General features: G+C 41.6%; 1 protein-coding gene across 2 annotated transcripts in view; it reads left to right on the top strand.

Annotated features, from left to right (window-relative positions):
- The window catches only part of tsnare1 (T-SNARE Domain Containing 1), a 265,587-nt gene extending 243,228 nt beyond the window's left edge, over positions 1 to 22,359 (top strand). Inside the window, exon 12 of one of the 2 annotated variants that reach the window (XM_047362034.1) lies at positions 20,823 to 22,359. The gene's annotated coding sequence lies outside the window, so the exon portion shown is untranslated. Of the gene's footprint in view, positions 1 to 6,094; positions 6,497 to 20,822 lie in introns of those variants that run through there. The other variant, XM_047362037.1, reaches the window with a different exon arrangement.
- Positions 22,360 to 23,126: the final 767 nt, after the last annotated feature.

The following is a 23,126-nucleotide window of genomic DNA, read 5'->3' as shown; positions in this document are numbered from 1 at the left end:
CTGAATATTCAGGAATGAGGAATTGTTTGAAAACAAGAATGTTTGAGAATGTAAAAAGTCGACTCTAAAAGTTTCAAACTAACAAAAACATATATTCTAGTAAGAAGGAATTGACTTCATTGCAGCCTGTAGCGGGACATGTTTTGGTATCTCAGTCAGTCAGTCAGTCAGTTAGACTAAAACTAGAGATATTGTCATGCATCATGCAGACTGAATGTCTGTGTTTCTGTGACAGATATCTGAGCCAGTAAGGGAGAACTTATGAGTTACTGCAACAGTTCTTGGAGTTCTTTGGGGCCAGTATCGTTAATCCGTGTCTATGAACAAGTGTGACAATAAGCTCTCTGTCTGAACAGCAATCCTCTTAGGCGAAGCTTTGTGGGTAAACTTGCCTCATGCAAATTCTAAACCCCATTAGCTTTGAGGGACTAGTCAGCTGCATTGAGATTAATGGCCAGGAGAGTACTTGATTTAATAGGGTTATTTCACATCCTCTGTGGGAAACATAAACAACAAAGTTAATGCAAGACATTTGTCACTGACGTCCTCAGTCTCTCTACGCAGAGTGGGCAAAGTTTCTTTGGTTACAGATTTGATACTAACTTGACTCTGCACTGAAAGAACAGCCTGGAAGGTCTTTGTTTCTACTTTTTAAGATGCTTCTGTGCATGTTACCTGTCAGTAAATTCTATCTGAATCTGTTGAGATAAATGCTGCAAAGAGTGAAAAGGCTAACCAACTTTTTATGTCAGGGCAAAAAAAAAGGAAATCCTTATTTATCGTCTTCTATGCTGTCAGCTTACTGCAAACTTTGCTGAAGGGGATTAGCGGTTGGTTGGGTAATGCTCTGTCACTGCAAAGTGGAAGACGACATGCTGTGACAACGGTGATCTGACAGTGCTGCTGACTCCTTCAGCTCACAGCTGTGGAGGGATGATTACCCAAAACTTGAGAAGAAGCATTTTAATTCTTTCGCATGACCTTTAATCTGAAATCCATACAAAATGCTTCCCGTTCAGCTGCAGGTTTGTCTGCTCAGCTAGCTGCACACAACTGTTAGCAGCTTTTCATACAGCTGAATGACATCTTTAACTCATGTCAGGTCAAGAAAAATACAGTAGCATTTTTTTTGTTCACCAGCTTCTATTATGAATGTCTATTTAGTAAAAATCAGATGTCTGACTCCAAGTGAATGCAGCGCATAATGAAGTGCAAGCAATGTAGCACACTCTTAAGTGTTCTCAGAATCACAACAAGCGATGGCATCTTTGAGTTTCCCTCAGAATGCTTCATCACAAGACAAAACACAAGTCTTATGAAAAGGAGAGGACTGCCGAAACTATGGCTTTACTTGCTCTCTGTTTGCTGGCATTATTTTACTCTTCTTATTTCTCTTAACTAAAGAAAGGTTGGACTAAACTACTTTACAGCAGTGACAATCATGGACACTCATGTTTTGCCAATTATATATATTTTTTTACTTTTCAGAGAGGGACCAAATGTTAGGAGCAGCTGCATTTTTGTGGCAACACAAGATAATCAGTATAAGATGCCTCTCCATTCAACATTTGGCTTTATCCAGAAAATAGCAGTGATGGAAATGAAAATTCATTGGCTTGAATTGAATGTAGAGGTAAAATGCTGTGAATGGAAATGAAACAACCCTACCGATTATTCGAAACAGTGAGAAGACTAACAGACTGCTAACTAGCACCAACAGAAAAACAGAATTTTGATGTAAATGAAAGTAAACCGACCAACAGTCTTTCCTGGAACTCTTGGTGTAAAGCCAAAGGATAAATACCTTCCTTCAGATCAGGGAAGATGGCTTCAGGATGGCACCGCCGATGGTGGCCTTGGTCCTTCCCTCTCTTGTACTTTGCATGTTTTTGTGTGTTTAATCTGCTCTCTGGCACTTTTCAATTCAATTCAATTCAGTTTATTTATATAGCGCCAATTCACAGCACATGTCGTCTCAAGGCACTTCACAAAGTCAGGGCAGTTTTCAGTGATCACTTACACTAGAGAGGAACTCCTAACAATCAAACATTGCTCAACATTTTTTATCCATTTTCCATCAACTCCAACTTCACAGTGATCTTAGTTGGCGTGGAGGAATCTCTTTATGGGCTCTACCAGGGACGCAGTCGAGAAAAACGGGCAGGCACACTTGTGAAGTTTCGGCAACAGGTACTCAGCAAACCCTTGCCCTCCATCCACCCGGCTAATGTCCAATTCTTGGCTAACAAAATGGTCCAACTGCTGCTTTTCATCTCTACAAACTATGACTTCCGAGCTGATGCCGAGAATCCAGCTGTATTGAGCGGACCGCAGCATTAAGTGTCCCACCAGGGATAAAATCATACTGGACCACTGCTACACAGCTTAAAAGCTACATATTTGGGTGTCACAAGGGCTACATAGGGACTTTCTGTTCACTTTCTGCTTTACCTCATTCCAGCCTAATGGCAGAAACTAAAAACTTTTAAACCTGTGGTTTTGACTGTTACGAAGTGGACTGATGAGTTAAAGAAGATGTGAGAGGCCTATTTTGACTGCCTAGATTAGGGTGTTTTTTGAAACTTCAGCCTTTGATTTAAACCAATTCCTAGAAGCTGTGACATCCTTCATCAGTTTTTGCAAAACTGGGCCTCCTCCCGGTGGGACGTGCCTGGAACACCTCCCGAGGAAGGAGTCCGGGAGGCATCTGGTATAGATGCCCGAGCCACCTCAACTGGCTCCTCTCGATGTGGAGGAGCAGCGGCTCTACTCCGAGCCCCTCCCGGATGGCCGAGCTCCTCACCCTATCTCTAAGGGAGTGCCCGGCCACCCTACGGAGGAAGCTCATTTCTATTGCGATTTGTATCCGAGATCTCGTTCTTTCGGTCCTGACACAAAGTTCATGGCCATAGGTGAGGGTAGGAACATTGACCGACCGGCAAATTGAGAGCTTCGCTTTTCGGCTCAGCTCTCTCTTCACCACAACTGACCGACAATGTGCCCCAGCGGCAGCCACACCGGTCCGTCTGTCGATCTCCCGCTCCATTCTTCCCTCACTCATGAACAAGACTCTGAGATACTTGAACTCCTCCACTTGAGGCAGGAACTCCGCTCCAACCTGAAGAGGACAAGCCACCCTTTTCCGGTCGAGAACCATGGCCTCGGACTTGGAGGAGCTGATCTTCATCCCAGCCTCTTCACACTCGGCTGTGAACTGCCCTAGCGCATGCTGTAGGTCTTGGCTAGAGGGGGCCAGCAGGACCATGTCATCTGCAAAAAGAAGAGACGGAATCCACTGGTCCCCAAACCAGACCCCCTCAGGCCCTTGGCTGCGCCTAGAAATCCTATCCATAAAAGTTATGAACAGGACCGGTGACAAACGGCAGCCCTGCCAGAGTCCAACATGCACCAGGAACAGGTCCGACTTAGTGCCGGCTATGCGGACCAAACTCCTGCTCTGCTTGTACAGAGACCAGATGGCCCCTAATAAAGGGCTGCCGATTCCATACTCCTGGGGCACCCCCAACAGGGTACCACGAGGGATACAGTCTTCTCCAGGTCCACTAAACACATTTGGACTGGTTGGGCAAACTCCCATGAATCCTCGAGTACCCTGTAGAGGGTATAGAACTGGTCCAGTGTTCAACGGCCGGGACAAAAACCACACTGCTCCTCCTGAAGATGAGGTTCGGCTATCGGCTAGATTCTCCTCTCCAAAATCCTGGCGTAGGCCTTACCAGGGAGGCTGAGGAGTGTGAACTCCCTGTAGATGGAACACAACCTCTGGCCACCTTTCCTATGAAAGGGGACCACCACCCCAGTCTGCCAGTCCAAAGGCACTGTCCCCGACCACCACGCAATGTTGAAGAGGCATGTCAATCATGACAGCCCCACAATATCCAGAGACGTGAGGTACTCAGGGCGGATCTCATCTACCCCCGAAGCCCTGCCACAGTGGAGCTTTTTAACCACCTCGGTGACTTCAGCCAGTCTAACCCCGAGTCCCCAGCCTCTGCTTTCAGCAGGGAATGCGCAATGGCAGGATTGAGGAGATCCCCGAAGTATTCCTTCCACCGCCCAATAATGTCCCCAGTCGAGGTCAGCAGCCTCCCACCCCCACTGTAAACAGTGTTGGCGAAGCACTGCTTCCCCCTCCTGAGGCGCTGGACGGTTTGCCACAATTGCTTTGAGGCCAACCAGTAGTCCTTCTCCATGGCCTCACCGAACTCCTCCCAGGCCCGCGTTTTTGCCTCTGCCACAGCCCGGGCCACGGCACGCTTGGCCCGACAGGGACACCGAGAAGGCCGGGTACTCCACACTACCGCTTGCCCCATAGGCCGAAACAACAAACAGTCAGAGACCTGTCCCCAACCCAAAGGCGCAGGGATGCAACCCTCTCATCCACTGGGGTAAACCCCAACACGAGATGGCTGAGCTGGGGAGCAATAAGCAACCCACCCCTGCCCACCGCCTCTCCCCGTGGGCCACTCCAGAGTAGAAGAGAGTCCAGCCCCTCTCGAGGAGATGGGTTCCAGAGCCCATGCTGTGCACGGAGGTGAGCCCGACTGTTTTTACTCAATATCTCTCGACCTCCCGTAGAAGCTCAGGCTCCTCCCCCCCCCCCAGTGAGGTGACATTCCACGTCCCTAGAGTCAGCCTGAGCATCCGAGGATTGGGCCGCCGAGGTCTCCACCTTCATCTGCTGCCCAATCCTCTTTGCACCGGTCCCTCACGGTTCCCCCTGCAGTTTGTGGGCCCACTGGGGAATGGCCTTGTGTCTCTCATTCAGGCTTGGCCCGCCCGGGTCCAGCGAGGAGCAACCCAGCCGCCAGGTGCTCTCCAACGAGTCCCAACCTCAGGCCTGGCTCCAAGGTGGGACCCCGGCTCCGTCGTACCAGGTGACGTCACATGCTTCGATGTAATGGTCCTCATAAGGGTGTCTTGAAGGAAGGTAAGTGGTTGTACCACTTACCTGCAAAAGTCACATAAGTAGTATCAAAGTGTCACATGATCAAACACACCTTTTCTGAATGGCTTTGTACACTCCATGAAGCTGGGCTTCGTAAAAGAGTGGCTAGAAAATTGCCATTACTTAGTGTTAAAAATAAGAATGCATGTTTTGAGTTTGCCAAAAGGCATGTGGGCGACTTCCCAAATGGACGGTGCTCTGGTCAGATGAGACTAAAATTTTACTTTTTGACCACCAAGAAAAACGTTATGTCTGGCGCAAAGCCAACACATCCCATCACCCCAGGAACACCATCCCCACAGTGAAACATCGTGGTGGCAGCATCATGGAGTGGATATGTTTTTCAGCAGCAGTGTCTGATCTGAGTCAAGGAAAAATGAATGTTCCTAAATACAGGAATATTCTTGAGCAAAACCTGTGTCAGTCTGCCTTTAAGTTGATACTGGGATGGAAGCTTACCTTCCAGCAGAACAATGACCCACAAAATACTGCTGAAGCAACACTTCAGTGATTTAAGGAGAAACATTTACATGTGTTAGAGTGGCCTAGTCAAAGTTCAGACCTCAATCCAATTGAGAATCTGTGGTTAGACTTGAAGAGCACTGTTAACAAGCGAAAAACCATCCATCATACAGGAGCTGGAGCACTTTTGCCTTGAGGGATGGGCATAAAAATCCCAAGATGTGGCAAGCTCATAGAGACTTATCTAAAGTGACTTGTAGCTGTCACTGACGCAAAAGGTGGCTCCACAAAGTACTGAATTTATGAGGGGTCAACAGTTATGCATGTTGAAGTTTTCTGTTATTATGTCCTATTTGTTGTTTGCTTCACAATAATAATAGTGGGTGACAGAGCAGTAAATGAGATTAAATGCTTTTGCAGCAAGAAAAATGCCAAAGTGCTTAGTTTTGTCAATAATTTGATATTTGATATCTCAGAGAAAATATTGATGATCACAAATGAGCATCCAACCGTGAAAAACCTCATCATACAAACAGGTCCCCTTGATGCTGGGAAGCAACAGTTAAAAATTAAAATAGGATTTTGTTCATTTGCTGAACAAAGTTCAAGGTACCAATATCAAGGTGTTGTTTCACTTCCAACATTTTTTGTTCTGTGAATCAGACACCAGAAGCCTCTGCCACATACAGGAGATTACAAGAAAGTCCACAACAACTGATAAGATGGTGTTCTGAAGGACAACTGCAGCCTGCTGAGATAAGAATGAACCATGGATGACAGATGACCCAGAAAGAGACTTCTACATCACTACAGGTTGATCTCTGCAGACCCCAACAGGACAACAAGTGGACCCCTCTTAGCCTCGACAGGGGACCCCAAACACTGAATCCACATGGACGAAATGTTCTGCAGCTCCATACAGCAGCTTACATCGTGGATTTTATATTCCTACTTGAGCTGTTTTATGCCAACTATCCAAATACTGTCTGTAATCTTTGACGTTAACAATTATTTTAAGGTTACTTATAGTTCTGTGATATTTAATTAATTTCACCAATATTTACTTTAGTTAACAAACCTACCAGGATATTTTTAGTACTCTCGTTATGTATCTTATATGTGGTCCTCTGATATAAAAGCCATTTCAGCTGTGTTTGACGTTTCCCTACTTCTGTGGTGTGGGCGAAAACCAGTGCTGCGGCAGTAGGTGCTGCATTCAGTTACACTCGGATTTCTGAGGGTCAATGTGACAACATAATTTTACATTTAATTTATATTTTAGAATTGATCGTCCCAGCTTGGGGGGGCACATGGGGTGGCCCGTCTGATTGGTGGGTCACTCCGCTGGACACGGCCCTGTTTGTTCTGTAAGGAAGTTTATCAAACTTGTTTCAGAATAAAAAGGGTACCTAAACCGTGGATTTGTCCCACCTGTAGGAAAAAAAAAAAATCACAAAAGAAAAGCTAAGCCAACACTGCTTATTACATGCACGACAAATACTGACCAGTTATTTAAACTCAAAAAGACCGCAATTATTTAGGCAGCACAACAACCTCAACAAACAACAAATTCTACATTGTCTTTCTGAGCTCTAAAACATGTTATTGAATACATACAGTATAGTTCTTGCGTTACTTAAACAGTTCATATTTCAGTCTTCTATCAAATGGTAATGTTTTTAAGTGTAATGGTATTTATTTTGTGATCTGAATTGTATTTACAATACTTGTAACCGACTGTGTAAGTACAATCAACTCACATACATTTGGGAGAGCACAACACACTTTCACAGTTGTCAAGATAAATGACAATTTTCTTTGTCAATATCATTAAATGTAATGGGTAGAGTTTGGGACTCGAGTCACATGACTTGGTCTCAAGTCATTCATTTTATGACTTTAGACTTGACTTGAAGAAATGTTTAGAGACTTGTGACTTGGCTTTGACCTTTGCACCAATGACTTAGGACTTGAATTGGACTTGAATCTGTTTACTTGAAATGATTTAATATTTTACCCAAAATCTAAAGTTTAAAACACTTATTATTTAAAAAGTGCACACCATTATAAATTTTACTCATCTGGTATTAACAAACTGTGTATTATATGTGTTTTAGCTGCAGCACAGCCAATCAAATTAACCATATTGAAAAATGAAATGCACTATGCAAAACACCCAAGAAGTGATCGCGGCATGTCCGACATGATGTCCGACATTTTGAAGTTGCATAAAGAACGGTATGTGGTACTTTTCTTTTGCTACAATGATATAGTTGACTTTACCAAACTTCGTCTTATTAGAAAATCTTTTTCAGGCTATGTTGATGATACTGTTTGGCCTTAATGTGAATGCTATTTTTGCCATGCTATTTTAAATCAGTCCTACAAGACTATCCAAGAATAACATGCTGCTTGTTAGCTCAGGATCGCCGGTGTATGGTGAGCCGGGGTTCGTTTGAGAAAGTGGGTCCTGTAACTGAACTTAAGGAAGAATGTTTCTCTTTGTGTCCTCCCCATCATAATATTGAAACGGGTCCAGTTCCATCAAAAGATGGATTGTATATTTGGAGACATCTGGGTCAAATGAGATTGAGAATAAATAGTTTACTGCAATCAGTGCATTAAGCATTATGTAAGGATTATGATTATTGATTAATTAATATTCATCAAGAATTATAATTTAAAATCATAATTTGAAAAACATTTATATCTTAACCAAAAATCATTACTTACGAATATAAATCAGAGATGTCCTCTGGTGTTGTGATTATGGGCTCAAAGCTCTTTAATAATTACAAATTATTAACCAAACCACAAACTGTCACTGTTTATTCAACTGCTTCACCGAAGGTGGGGGAACTTCGACCTTGTTTTGACAGATTAATCACTCATGCACGAAATAAACACAAACGCTTCTCTTAATTATATATATGAAAATGTATTGAAGCCAAATAATCCTGATATACCATTATTCTGGTCCAAAAACCTTCACCTAACTAACAAGCACTATTCTACACAAAGGGAATAAAAATTACTACCTAACAATAATAATAAAAGAAAAAAATATATGTGCATTTAGTGTCTATGAAGATCAAACCAGTAGTTTTATGGACAAAATGTGTAATTTGGGTTAAATGGAAAGAAATCATCCTGTCGTGTTGATGTCTCGATCGCAGCAATCAGTTGATAAAACGGTGGGGCCACGCCCCTTTAGCCACAACCAGCTGACCGCCCCAAATCTTGACAAAGGGTCATAAACTCTGAGGCGGGAACTCAGTGGAAAATCTCCAGCAATAAAACTGGAACAAAGAGTGGTAGGGCGAGGCCCAGACTGCAGTTGCCTTGAATGAAAAACTTTTAAAAGTCCAACTTCTAACTCCTGGCTGATTTGGGGTCAGCCGGACAAACATTAACCACGCACAATTCAGCAGCGCTTGCGCACCAAATCAAAACACAGCTCAGCATAACATAATTCAATCAGTATTGCATGCAACAAGTTAATACCTTAGATTAATTACTGGTGATTCTAAATCACCTTCATTGCCTCATCCTGCCCAGACCTCTAAATGCACCTATCCGGTTTAATATGAAAAGAACGGAATTACTTTGAAGTTGATTTCTGCTCTCCACCGGTTGAGGATCAGGTCTGAAGAAAAATGAGGGGAGGAGGATCAAATTAAGAAAAAACCCCGGTAATTTCTCGTCCGTCCAGGAGGGGAAAAGATGAACCATTAGTCGACTGCATTACACAAGGAGGAAAACTCATCTCCTTGGATATAGAACCTCTGTGGGTTTCCACCTGCGCCGGGTGTCGATGTGGTCTTCAATCGGTAAATATATCTCCTGATCTTCTCGTATCAGACAGATTTTCAGCTTTCAAGCTCTTCCGGGAATGGCCTTGTGGAGCAAAAGTTCACCTCTGAGCTTTTTTCTCTCCAGATATGCGCCTCCGATGCGCCGTCCTGTGAGACAGGCGGGAAATGGCAATGAAACTCTGCATCTCAGCCGGTTTATACTCCCAGTAATGTCAGGGCTGTGACGTCTGTTGAGCTGCGCATGTCAAAATGTGCGACCAAAATGGATGGCCCCAACAATTAGGTCTATTTGTTTTTTGCCCAGTTACGTAGCTCTTTAAATAAACAAATGACAAATATTTATTTTACCATCACATCCAAATTTAAAACCACTGAGCTTAATTTGAAATGAGTGTGTGGCTGTGTTTAACTTTTGCATTTCTTTTATCTGTTGTGGATAGGCCAAATACAATGTCTGGCCCAGTGAAATTTTAACATGTAAATGAGTAGCCCTGCTATACATGGTCTTACTCTTCTGTCCATCACACATATCACTCATTTATGTCAATACATCACATAAAATATTCTGAGTGATCTTATGTAATTAGCTGTTGTTTATTTGCAAATGCTGAACATTGCATAGTAGAACTGCATTCAGAGTTTTGTGAAGTGTTTAAATGCATTTATTTTATTTTTTTTTAGTTTTCATTCTGATAACAATTAAGTTTTTAGTGTTAATATTTGTTTAAGATAAGCAGGAACAGCTTTAAAGTCAAATGCAATTCATGAATGGCTGTAATGGATTTTCTGACATCAGTTTAATATGCTTACCTCTGATGGATTTGAAGAATACCAGGTGAACAAGAGGATCACAAATGAACCTCAACAGCCTTCCATATCACAATATCCAGACACTCATACCAGGCAGTACAGCGTGAATCATCCCTAGCAGAAAGCCATCAAAAATGCATTATTATGTAAATTGATTATTGTTTGCAACCTGCTCCTGTCTACTGTGGAAAACAAGAGTTTTTAGGACTTTCAGACAGTAGTTGACAGCAAATACAGCTCAGTATGTCACAAAACAATTGCATCAAAAATAGAGAATCTTGTTGCAGAGAAACGTTCAATGTTAAAAACTCAGTTGAATGAGATTGATCATGTTTCAGTCACTTTGGACATTTGATCGGACCTAAAGATGAGGTTTTCTTGGTATCACTATGCAGTGGATACAGAAAGAGACACAGCTAAAATCTAAACTGTTTGCCTTTGACCGCTTCAAAGGCTTACACACAGGCAAAATAATCTGTGAGAAATGTAAAGCTATATGTGATGAATACAACATCAAAGATAAACTAGACTATTAGTGACAATGCTGCCAATATGCAGAAAGCATTCACTGTATGCTTCCCCAATGAGCAAAGTGAGGAACATGACAATGATGGTGATCATCTTGACAACCCAGCGCTCTGGCATGACTTAACCTTGGAAGATCAGGAAACACTAGATGCTGCTATGGCAAAGAAACGGCGCCTGCAGTGTTTTGCACACACACCAGCTGGTGGTGACAGATGGCTTGACAGAGACCACAGTGGCATGGCCATCTCTTTCAAAGTTATCTAAGCTCAGCTCACTAATGCACACAAACATGACATTCAAAGATGTGTTTGAAGCTGAATTTGGTGAACAGAAAGGTAGCCCTGCTGCTGTAATCACAAGATGGAATTCAACACTGAGACAAGTGGAGGCAGTTCTCCAATGTCAACATCTACAACACTGTGCTGTTCTTGAAATGGCTGGGCACAAGGAGTTATTATTCAAAGCACTAGAGTGGAACCTGTTGAAGGAGATGGTGGACATATTGAAGCCTTTCGAAGAAACATTCGCTTTGACACAAGGTGAGAAAATAATCACGATCAGTGCTGTTGTTCCATTCATGCTGATCCTCAATCAACATCCTGAGAAACTGAAGCCTCAAGTCCATTCCTGAATGGTCTGGTCGGGAGTCTCCAGGCATCTTTGAACAAAAGATTTATTGGAATTTTTATCGGTGTGAGAATGGCTTGAGCAGAAGAGATCACTCTCCCCTTTTCAGATCCAATGTACCTCAAAGCCGTTGCTTTGGATCCAGCATTTTCTCTGTTGTGAGTGGAAAACCATGTGTTGGGCAGTCGTGACACAAAGACACAGGTGACACAAAAAGTTAAAGGTAAAGATTGTATTTAGTGTAATTTTTTTCTGTGTTTTGTCAAAAATTGTAATGAGGGCACTTTTGTTGCTGTTCATTTGATATTTTTTCAAGTCTCATCCTGCAAGATGCTGCAGATCCTGCAAAGTCAAAGGAACCTGTGACTCCTGGTGATGAAGATCAAGAAGACTGCGAAGATGGAGGACTCTTTGAAGCTTACTGTAAGAGGCATAAGAAGGATGTGGGGACCAGTCCACCGCTACAGCGAAGTCACAATCTGGATATTGCTGATGGACAAAACACCCGCTTGTTCTGGGCAATGAACGAGCAAACTCTCCCTTCACTGTTTCATGTGGCCACCAGAGTTTCGGCAGAGCCTTCATGTAGTGCTCCAGTGGAGCGAGTTTTCAGCTATGGCAGCATCATTCTATTGCCTCATTGTGCACAAATGACTGACACATTTTTGGCTAATGTGGTCTTTTGCAGATGTAATACAGAATAGCTGAGACCTGACCTTAGAACGGAAATAACTTAAAGTGCACATTCCTGTTCATTGTTCGGTTCATATATTTATTTTGTCTCTCTCGCACTCACACATAGATACATACAAACACTCACAGACCAGATGACAGAGGAGAGGAGATACATTTACTCCCATGGTTCTTTGTATTGTACTGTGGAAATGTCAGCACTTTTTGTCTGAACATGAAGTTCTGCTTTTGCTTTTTTACTGAATGTTTATTCTGGAAAATTATGGTTTAAAGGAAGACTATTCTTGCAGCTAAGTTTAATTGAACTGTAGAATATAGAGGTGCAATTTCAGAATTACCTTGTGTATATTTTGTTTAATCACATGTTGAGATAAAGAAATAACACATTGTCTATTATTTACATTTAACATATAATTCCACACTCTTAAAAAAAGACTCAAAAGGACTTGAAATTCAAAGTTTCAGGCGTGTTACTTGCCTTGAGAGTGACTTGTCTTTGCTTGAGACTTGACTCTGGACTAGAGAATAAAGACTTCAGACTTACTTGAGACTTCTAAACAATGAGTTGCCTGCAACTCTGGTAATGGGTACGGTGTTTCTCTGACAACAACAACTCTTATGACCCTTTCAGTATGTATTCTGCCAAGCTTCAGGTGCTTTCAAGGTCAACAGGATCTGATCGCGATTTTCCCATGGGTTAATGCTGAAATATTTATGTCAGCTTTGAAAGATTGAACTGACTCCCTAAAATTAAAGCCCCTATCTGCCAAACCTGGGTCTCGTGGGAAGCAAGTCTGATAAAAGTTACTATTCTCTGTGATGAACTTGTCACTTGTGCCTTCCCACCAATTAGAAATGAAACTAATAGATCTCTTTGGGCTAATAGCAATCAGATATTTTATAGTGTGATGTGATTTGTAAATTGAATAACACTAGGCACTAGCTAATAGGTTACTTGGCTTTTCAGTGAATATTTCAAAGCAGTTGATGCAAATTGTTTTTTCAAAGTGTTTGTTACGAAATGCATTTGGAAGAGTTTTTATTAACATATCTCTTCAGGCAAGACTATAAGACTTGTAACTAATTGTCACGGATAAGAATGAGGCACGGATACTGAGATTTGTGTTGGTGTGTAGCGTGCTGGGGAACTCCGGCAGAAGTTAGCGGTGGGTAGGTGGAAGCACGCAATTTGATATAATAACACCCCCACTTGTTAACACAGTCGCGGGTAGAAGAACAGTGTTACAAGTTGACCTGGATGTTAACAGAGAAGACTGGGAAACAGAATGAGTAGGACGTATGGTTCTGGAGAGGAGACTCGGCTGACACAGAGGAAGGATATGAGCAAGAACGATGTCTGAGCGATGAACTGGTAAGAGACACTTCATTTTAAAGCCGATCTGCGTGGTCACCTGACCACTTATCTGACACTAATCTACAGTACATTACACTAACAAGGTGCTTGAAAAGTTTGGAAACTCTGGTGGAATCGACTCCAAAATAAAAAAGCTAAAAAATCAAAGCTTAAATTTATTTGTAGCTTAATTAATATAGACACAAACTGCTGAAATAATGTTAGAGCTGATTAAATTTTAAGATTTGGGGAAACATTAAAAAGTGTCATCAAAATAGAAAATGTAGGTAGTCAACATAAGAACTTGTTTATTATTGTTTTGTGGAGTTAATTCATTTAGTTCAGTTTTAGACATGTTCTTCTTTAATAACTGATTTCAGGCTAGATGTTCCAACTTGAGTAAATGAATTTGTGTTTTACAGTTTTCATTATCACATGCAGGTCCAATGTTACCACCTTCATCCGAAGACTGGGAGTCATTTTCTGGTTGTATGTAGTCTGGGACAGAGGAGAGTCCAGGAGGGTATGTGATCCCATGGGATCTTCAAAACAATCCTGCTTTAGTCTTTTTTTTTTTTTTTTTGATTAAAGACAAGCAGCATGAGCAGCTTTCTGCAACAGAGCACGGTTCAAGTAAGGTTTCAGTATAACGCTCACTGCTACGGTGGCTTGTTAAGTCCAAAGAGTCGTATGTTTTCTGTAGTTGGGTGGGATGGAGGCCGGTTAGTATTCACACCAGATGTGAACCGCACCAGAGATTGTTTGGAAGCAGACCGAGACCACTTCAAAAAGTGGGTCTCGGTCTGGTGGTCTGTTCTGCAGCTGAGTTCGCTTGAGTGTATTCACACCTGCACAAAATGTCTGGACTAACAGGGAAACGAACCCTGGTATATTTAAAGCGGACCAAAAGTGGCTGGTAAGAATACAGTCTTTGAAAGCATCATTTCCATTAACTCAATTAGCCAAATAAATATTATAAGAAATGCTTTTTTAAGGACACTGCAACTGAAACCTTTAACCAACTTTACTCTTCCAGTTCAACGTTGCCCTGTAAATGAGCTGTGAGATAAGTTCCATTCTAAAATTTCAGACATTATTGAGTCCATTGCTCATCAAACATAAGTTTAAAACCAATGAGTGTAACCTGTAATAACTAAGAACTTTGTTCCAACGCTGGGGTGAGGTGAAGATGAAGAAAGACCAAGTGAAGGATGATTGTAGATGATTACAGGATAATGAAGAGAAAAGTGTGTGTGTTTGTGTGTGTGTGTGTTTATTAAACATATAACGCATTTTATTTAGCAGCAGGCAGACTGAGGTTCAATGTGACCATGATCGACAAAGTTTTCAGTCGCCCCTTGTTCTCATATTTCAGATCATGATAGTTCTGACACTTGTTTCCTCTCTATGTCCACATGCAAATACAGTCACACTTAATTGTACCTTTGGTTGGTGTGTTCAACTTCTGTCTTCCTAAACTGACATCCTTCCAGTTGGTCAGCATCGTAACATTGTGCAGATGGGCACAAAATCACCAATCTGACGGTTGCCTGGGGTCCTTGCATGGACAGGCTCTGCAGTGCAGTCATGTTCATTCTCCTGTCGAACTTCATAATCCTGTCATCACTCTTCCTCTCCCTCCGGTGCTCTCCGTTTTTTCCCTCTCGCCCTTTTCTCACCTCTTCATGCTTACTTTTCCTGCATCACAGTCAGTTATCCCGTTTACTCAGATGGGAGATTTTCATTTCTCCAACGTCCCCTAACCACATAGGACAATAGCTTTTCAGCCAAATCTTCAATATTTTATAGGTTATTTGATGTAATTTAGCTGTCTGTTAGGGAGATGATTTACCTAATTATGTGTTTAATGTACGTGTAGCCATTATCACTAAAGAGTAATGTTAGGTTTGGTTGTTTTTTTTTTATATTCCAGACTCAAAAACGTACAGTGTGAAATGTAATTTATATTTTATTTCTCATTTCATTCTGTTTAATTCATACGCACCCCTTCATACAGACCTTACACCATACAGGTAAAATTTTGCTATACCTGTATGGTGTGAAATACATATGGAGGTAACTGTGGCTCAGTGAAGAGTGGTCGTCTTCCAATCTGAGGGTTGTGGGTTTGATTCCAGCTTCCTCATGCTACATGTCGATGTGCCCCTGGGCAAGGAACTTAACCTCAAATTGCCTATAGATCGGTGAATAAATATGTACATGTTAGTGAGTGCGTCGGGGTGAATGTGGCTCTAGTGTAAAGCGTTTTGAGTGGTCAGTATGATTGGAAAGGCGCTATAAACGTTTACTGCTCCATAAAATTCCAGAACCAGAATGGTGGATCTGTGGCTACATAAACAGGACATCATGTAAAAGACACTGGATGAGAAACTGCTGTTTAAGCTGCCATATTATTAATTATCTTGTCATGTATGTTGGTGAATTTTCTTAAATTTGTCCATATAGGAAAAAATAAGGTGTATCAAACATGATGAAACATCATGATTCATATCCTGTCATGACAATAAAGTGTGTCACTTATAAGGCCTCCTTAACCTAATTAAATGTGTCATCGCTGTTGGTCTGAGTATTTCAGAACCTGCTGATCTACTGGGATTTTCACACACAACCATCTCTCAGGTTTACAGAGAAGATATCCAGTGAGCAGCTGTTCTTTGGTTGAAAGTATTTTGTTGTTTGAGGTCAGAGGAGACCTCTGTTAAGATGGTAACCACTCATTTACAACCAAGGTGTGCAGAATACCATCTCTGAACACAACACATGAAACCCTTAAGCAGATGGGCAACATTTGCATCATGAATGTAAAGCTGATAAATCTGCTGTAACTGATGGACCAATATCTCTGTGCAATGTTTCCCACACGTGTTGAACCTGTGCCTCAAAACACTAATGCAGTTTTGAAATAAAAAAGGGGCCAACCTGGTAGTAACAAGATGTACCAAATAAACTGCCTGGTGAATGTATGAAGAGTATGAGGTGCTTTTATTTTTCGACACAGAGAGATTACATTACATATGCTATGGAAAGTGAGTCATTTAAAGTTGCAGTGTAAAAAAAAAGAAGTTGTAATGTCCCTTTACGTAAACAGACGCAATAGTAGTATGTCCATGTTTGTCATTTAAACAATCATCATGCCTGCAGCAGATGTTCGCATTTTTATCTGTTAAATGAGCGTGGTACTATTAACACCTTCGGTACATGGGAATAAACAAAACAAAAAAAGGTTTTTAGTGTTTTCATTGTAGTTTTAATAACATAGAGATATATTGCATTATTTTTGCAATGTTTAATGCTTGTCAGGAAGAATTCATAATTACGCTAAACCAAAACATTAATAGAAGAGTAGATTTTGGAATTTTCGTTGTGACAATAAAATATTTTTAAATTGAGATATGCAAAAACAAACAAAAGAATGTGGCAGATCTCCATACATGATTACAATCACTACAGTTAAACTAAGGTATTTGTAAAACAAAAACAAAAAATATGCAGTTTATTTACATTTCATACAAATGTTCTGCTGTTTCTATGGAACATATAAATACTGTCCTTATGGCTAAACTGTTTGGCCTAACTGTAACCTAAAACAGGATATATGTTAAGCTCTAATTCAAGGCTTCATGTAGGCTTGAAGCTCATTCATGTTTAAATAAGGGTTGTGTGTCTAACCAGGTAGTCAGCAGCACAGGAGCACCACAGGGTTCTGTACTCACCTGCAGAAATACTCTGATGATTCTGCAGTTGTGGGGTGGATCAGAGATGGACAAGAAGCTGAGTACAGGAAGGTGGTGGACTGCTTTGTGCCATGTTGTGGAAACAATCATCTCATCTAGAACGTGAATAAAACAAAGGAGATGATTGTAGATATTAAGAGAAACAGGAATAAGTCAAAAACTATTTCCATCATGGTAGAAGGGTGGAGGTGGTGGAGGAGTATAAAGACGTCGGTGTTCACCTGGACAACAGACTGGAGTGGTGATGCAGCTGGGAAGCCATCTACAAGAAGGGACAGAGCAGACTGCACATCCTGAGGAAACTTAGGTCTTTCGGTGCAGCAAGATGCTGCATATCTTCTATAAGTCTGTTGTGGAGAGTGTGATCTCTTCTGTCATGAGATGGGAAGCACCATCAGAACCAGGGACTTAAAAAAGCTCCACAAGCTGATAAAGAAGGCTGGCTCTGTTCTGGGGACTCTTCTGGAACCTCTGGAGATCATTGAGCAAAGGAGTATTCTTTATAAAATGAAGAACATTGTGGAGAACCCTGAGCATCCTCTTCATGAGACTGTCCTAAAACAATAGTGTCTTCAGTCAGAGGCTTTTTCAGATGTGCTGTAAGACGGAGCGCTACAGGAGGTCCTTCCTGCCCACAGCCATCAGCATCTACAACAGCTCTTTGAAGAAACCTGCATAATATGAGCTACAACAACAATATGATATGAAGAAGATATCTATGCTGTTTTCCATTTACAATGAACATCAGAACTCACATCTGGAAGTGATGTTGCACACAACTTAACTGTGTTCCAGTAGAAAGTCAGTGGGATTTGTATTTTATTTTGGTGCTAACTACAATTAGCAACACAAAGCCAATAGCAATATATTTATTTCCGTTTAATGTCTTCAAATACTACATTGGCCTGTACTTGTAAATGATCATACTCCCAAATATTTAACATCATTATGTGAAATATTAGATTTAATGAGATACACTTTAATGTGCTAAATAGTTTATAGTACAGTTGTCATAGCTGGTTTTGTGGTATCATTTAACATATACTATGTCTTTGGGGTTTTCATCACCCATCATAAAGAAATAGAGGAAAACTAACTCATACCTCACTCAGCCTACTACACAATTCACAATACAATTGTAATATCTATCCATCCGTTTTATATACCCGCTTCTTCCTTACAGGGTCAGGGGAGCTGGTGCCTATCTCCAGTGGTCTTCATGCGAGAGGCGGGGCACACCCTGAACAGGTCGCCAGTCGCAGGGCAACACAGAGACATACAGGATAAACAACCATACACACCCATTTACACCTAAGGGCAATTTAGAGAGACTAATTAACCTAACAGTCATGCTTTTGCACTGTGGGAGGAAGTCTGAGTACCCAGAGAGAACCTACGCATGCACTGGGACAACATGCCTGCCTCTTGCTGATAGACTGCTGGAGATAGGCCCCAGCTCCCTTGCGACCCTGTACGGAAGAAGTGGGTATAGAAAATGGACGGATGGATTTTCTTAGATTAATTCACTGAAGCTGTTAGGAGTTACCCTGAAGAAGAATTTTCAGTCATCCATTTAATTTCGCATTAAATTTTAAGCATTTTATATGGTAGATTTCTATGCATATTTTGCTAAGGAAATTGACATTTTTAATTATACATTTTGTGTTTTTTCCTCACTAAGTATCAAAAATAATGTTAGAAACTAAATAGATTTTATAAACATGTTAAGTTTGGATCCCATATATACAGGTCCTTCTCAAAATATTAGCATATTGTGATAAAGTTCATTATTTTCCATAATGTCATGATGAAAATTTAACATTCACATATTTTAGATTCATTGCACACTAACTGAAATATTTCAGGTCTTTTATTGTCTTAATACGGATGATTTTGGCATACAGCTCATGAAAACCCAAAATTCCTATCTCACAAAATTAGCATATCATTAAAAGGGTCTCTAAACGAGCTATGAACCTAATCATCTGAATCAACGAGTTAACTCTAAACACCTGCAAAAGATTCCTGAGGCCTTTAAAACTCCCAGCCTGGTTCATCACTCAAAACCCCAATCATGGGTAAGACTGCCGACCTGACTGCTGTCCAGAAGGCCACTATTGACACCCTCAAGCAAGAGGGTAAGACAGAGAAAGAAATTTCTGAACGAATAGGCTGTTCCCAGAGTGCTGTATCAAGGCACCTCAGTGGGAAGTCTGTGGGAAGGAAAAAGTGCGGCAGAAAACGCTGCACAACGAGAAGAGGTGACCGGACCCTGAGGAAGATTGTGGAGAAGGGCCGATTCCAGACCTTGGGGGACCTGCGGAAGCAGTGGACTGAGTCTGGAGTAGAAACATCCAGAGCCACCGTGCACAGGCGTGTGCAGGAAATGGGCTACAAGTGCCGCATTCCCCAGGTCAAGTTACTTTTGAACCAGAAACAGCGGCAGAAGCACCTGACCTGGGCTACAGAGAAGCAGTACTGGACTGTTGCTCAGTGGTCCAAAGTACTTTTTTCAGATGAAAGCAAATTCTGCATGTCATTCGGAAATCAAGGTGCCAGAGTCTGGAGGAAGACTGGGGAGAAGGAAATGCCAAAATGCCAGAAGTCCAGTGTCAAGTACCCACAGTCAGTGATGGTCTGGGGTGCCGTGTCAGCTGCTGGTGTTGGTCCACTGTGTTTTATCAAGGGCAGGGTCAATGCAGGTAGCTATCAGGAGATTTCGGAGCACTTCATGTTTCCATCTGCTGAAAAGCTTTATGGAGATGAAGATTTCATTTTTCAGCACGACCTGGCACCTGCTCACAGTCCCAAAACCACTGGTAAGTGGTTTACTGACCATGGTATCACTGTGCTCAATTGGCCTGCCAACTCTCCTGACCTGAACCCCATAGAGAATCTGTGGGATATTGTGAAGAGAACGTTGAGAGACTCAAGACCCAACACTCTGGATGAGCTAAAGGCCGCTATCAAAGCATCCTGGGCCTCCATAAGACCTCAGCAGTGCCACAGGCTGATTGCCTCCATGCCACGCCGCATTGAAGCAGTAATTTCTGCAAAAGGATTCCCGACCAAGTATTGAGTGCATAACTGTACATGATTATTTGAAGGTTGACGTTTTTTGTATTAAAAACACTTTTCTTTTATTGGTCGGATGAAATATGCTAATTTTGTGAGATAGGAATTTTGGGTTTTCATGAGCTGTATGCCACAATCATCTGTATTAAGACAATAAAAGACCTGAAATATTTCAGTTAGTGTGCAATGAATCTAAAATATATGAATGTTAAATTTTCATCATGACATTATGGAAAATAATGAACTTTATCACAATATGCTAATATTTTGAGAAGGACCTGTATTTTATGATCAAACTGCAACATGTCACCTGAAATCCGTTTCTACTTTGAGGGCTTTTCTCAGCCATATGTTTCCAAGAGGATAGTTATTAAATGTAACTCAGATAAAAGTGATGCGCATTAGCCTTTCATGTTAAGGGCTGGTCTGCTAGTTGGTGATTAATGAACCACTTCCATCTCAAGCACTCTGAACTCTGGCCTAGACTTAATTAAAACTCTGCCATTGACCACTAATCATAAATTACTTCCCATAACCTGTGACACTTTTAGAATTTGTACCAATTAATATTTCACAAAAGAAGCAAATAACAGGTCGGCAACTCCAGTGAGAGTTCTGAACCCTGTGCGCCTTGGTAACACTCAATGGGATCACTGAGGAGGAGCTGGTAGTGGGGCTGTCATGTCGTTTCTGGATGACTGATGTCTTCTGTCTGCTCTGTTTGTGTTTTACAGGTAGCTGCTGTCATTACAGTGTCACTGCACTGCTCCTGCCCCCAGTCTGATCCCTGACCTGCTCAGCTGGTATCCAGAAGAAAAAAAGAATCTCTACTCCATCCTCTCCAGCTCTGCTTGAATGTGCATATGTCTGATCGCTTGGGGATGGGGGCCTTTTTCAGCATAACCCAAATCTCATGTAGTCGTGTCTAGTGCTTTTTCTGTCTTTTCTTTTTTACATTTTATTCCTTTCTGCTTTTGTTGTATTAGTATATACTGAGGCACCACAAGAGGGATTTTATTGATTACATCACACAGTCAAAGTAAAAAGAAAGTAGAATATGCTTGAGTCGTGTTTTTACATATCAGGGTATAAAACTCAATTTCAATCTGACCTCAATAGATTCCACATTCTCATTAAACTAAATGAGGAAAAAAAAAAAAAAAAAAAGTTAAAGGTGACTCCATAGCATATACAACCATCTTTAGCTGCACAAAATAAAAGTTGTCTCTTACATTTTTGTGGAGAAATTTTTGCCAACACGGTTTACCGATGTTTGCAGACATTTGCTCTCTTAACATCCCGCTACAGCATTTCACTCATGCTGAAATCTGGATTTTGATTGGCCATTACAGGGCCATTCACTTCTTTCTAATGTGAGTGGTGCTGTCCAGCTCCAGATGCTGTTAAACAAGCCTGGATCATCACCTCTCCACCACCTATAGCTAATATGAAGTCTTTGTGCTGATGTATTGTATTTGGTTTTCTCCAAACATGGTGATCTCTATTACAGCCAGACATCTCTATTTTTGTCTCATCTGTTCAAAGAACATTGTTCCAGAAGTCGTGTGGGTCATTCAAATGCAGCTTTAGAAACCTAAGTCATGTTATGTTATTTTTAGAGCAAAGACAATTTCGTTGGCACTTCTTCCAGACAACTCATTCTTGTGCAAGTGGTGGAGTTTTGTTGGTGTACATGTGCTTTCAATTTTAAACTGGTGACATGTTTTGGGGTTGTGTTGTTCCCATTGGCAGTTTAGGTTGAGCCGGCAGTGCTTAAGATCTCTCATTAAACTGAGATATTTTCCTGTACTCTAAAGATATGTCGCCTCTTTCTCATTGTCCCAGTAACATTAACTTAAGCCTTTATGGCTTGAACGTTCCACTTATTCTGTGTTTTTCTAATGGTCCTGGTATTAACTAACTTTTAACATGCCAACTGAGGCCTGTAGTATCTGAGATGGTAGCTATTGGGTGCTGTTTGTAATTTCCTATAGCATTGCTTAGTCTGACCTTGGAGTAAATTTCTTGGGACTTCCACTCCTGCGAACGTTGGCAGTTCTCTTCAAATTTTTACTTATAAATAATCCTGTGGGTCAACAGGGAGAGTATCAGAAAGTTATAGGTTCAATTCCAGCCTTCTCCTAATACATGTCGATGTGCCCCTGGGCAAGACAACTTAACCTCAAGTTGCCTACTGATCTGTATACTGGTGTATATACAGGGGTTGGACAATGAAACTGAAACACCTGGTTTTAGACCACAATAATTTATTAGTATGGTGTAGGGCCTCCTTTGGCGGCCAATACAGCATCAATTCGTCTTGGGAATGACATATACAAGTCCTACACAGTGGTCAGAGGGATTTTAAGCCATTCTTCTTGCAGGATAGTGGCCAGGTCACTACGTGATACTGGTGGAGGAAAACGTTTCCTGACTCGCTCCTCCAAAACACCCCAAAGTGGCTCAATAATATTTAGATTTGGTGACTGTGCGGGCCATGAGAAATGTTCAACTTCACTTTCATGTTCATCAAACCAATCTTTCACCAGTCTTGCTGTGTGTATTGGTGCACCGCCTACACATGGTCCTCAAGAATGGTTCGTAGACCTTGGCAGGGACGCGCCCATCTAGCACAAGTATTGGGCCAAGGGAATGCCATGATATGGCAGCCCAAACCATCACTGATCCACCCCCATACTTCACTCTGGGCATGCAACAGCCTGGGTGGCACGCTTCTTTGGGGCTTCTCCACACCGTAACTCTGCTAGATGTGGGGAAAACAGTAAAGGTGGACTCATCAGAGAACAATACATGTTTCACATTGTCCACAGCCCAAGATTTACGCTCCTTGCACCATTGAAACCAACGTTTGGCATTGGCATGAGTGACCAAATGTTTGGCTATAGCAGCCCGGCCATGTATATTCACCCTGTGGAGCTCCCGATGGACAGTTCTGGTGGAAACAGGAGAGTTGAGGTGCACATTTAATTCTGCCGTAATTTGGGCAGCTGTGGTTGTATGTTTTTTGGATACAATCT

Source organism: Girardinichthys multiradiatus, chromosome 3 (assembly GCF_021462225.1).
Source record: "Girardinichthys multiradiatus isolate DD_20200921_A chromosome 3, DD_fGirMul_XY1, whole genome shotgun sequence".
NCBI classification, from domain to species: domain Eukaryota; kingdom Metazoa; phylum Chordata; class Actinopteri; order Cyprinodontiformes; family Goodeidae; genus Girardinichthys; species Girardinichthys multiradiatus.
The sequence above is the reverse complement of the archived record's forward strand: the minus strand, read 5'-3'. Positions and strand labels throughout refer to the sequence as shown.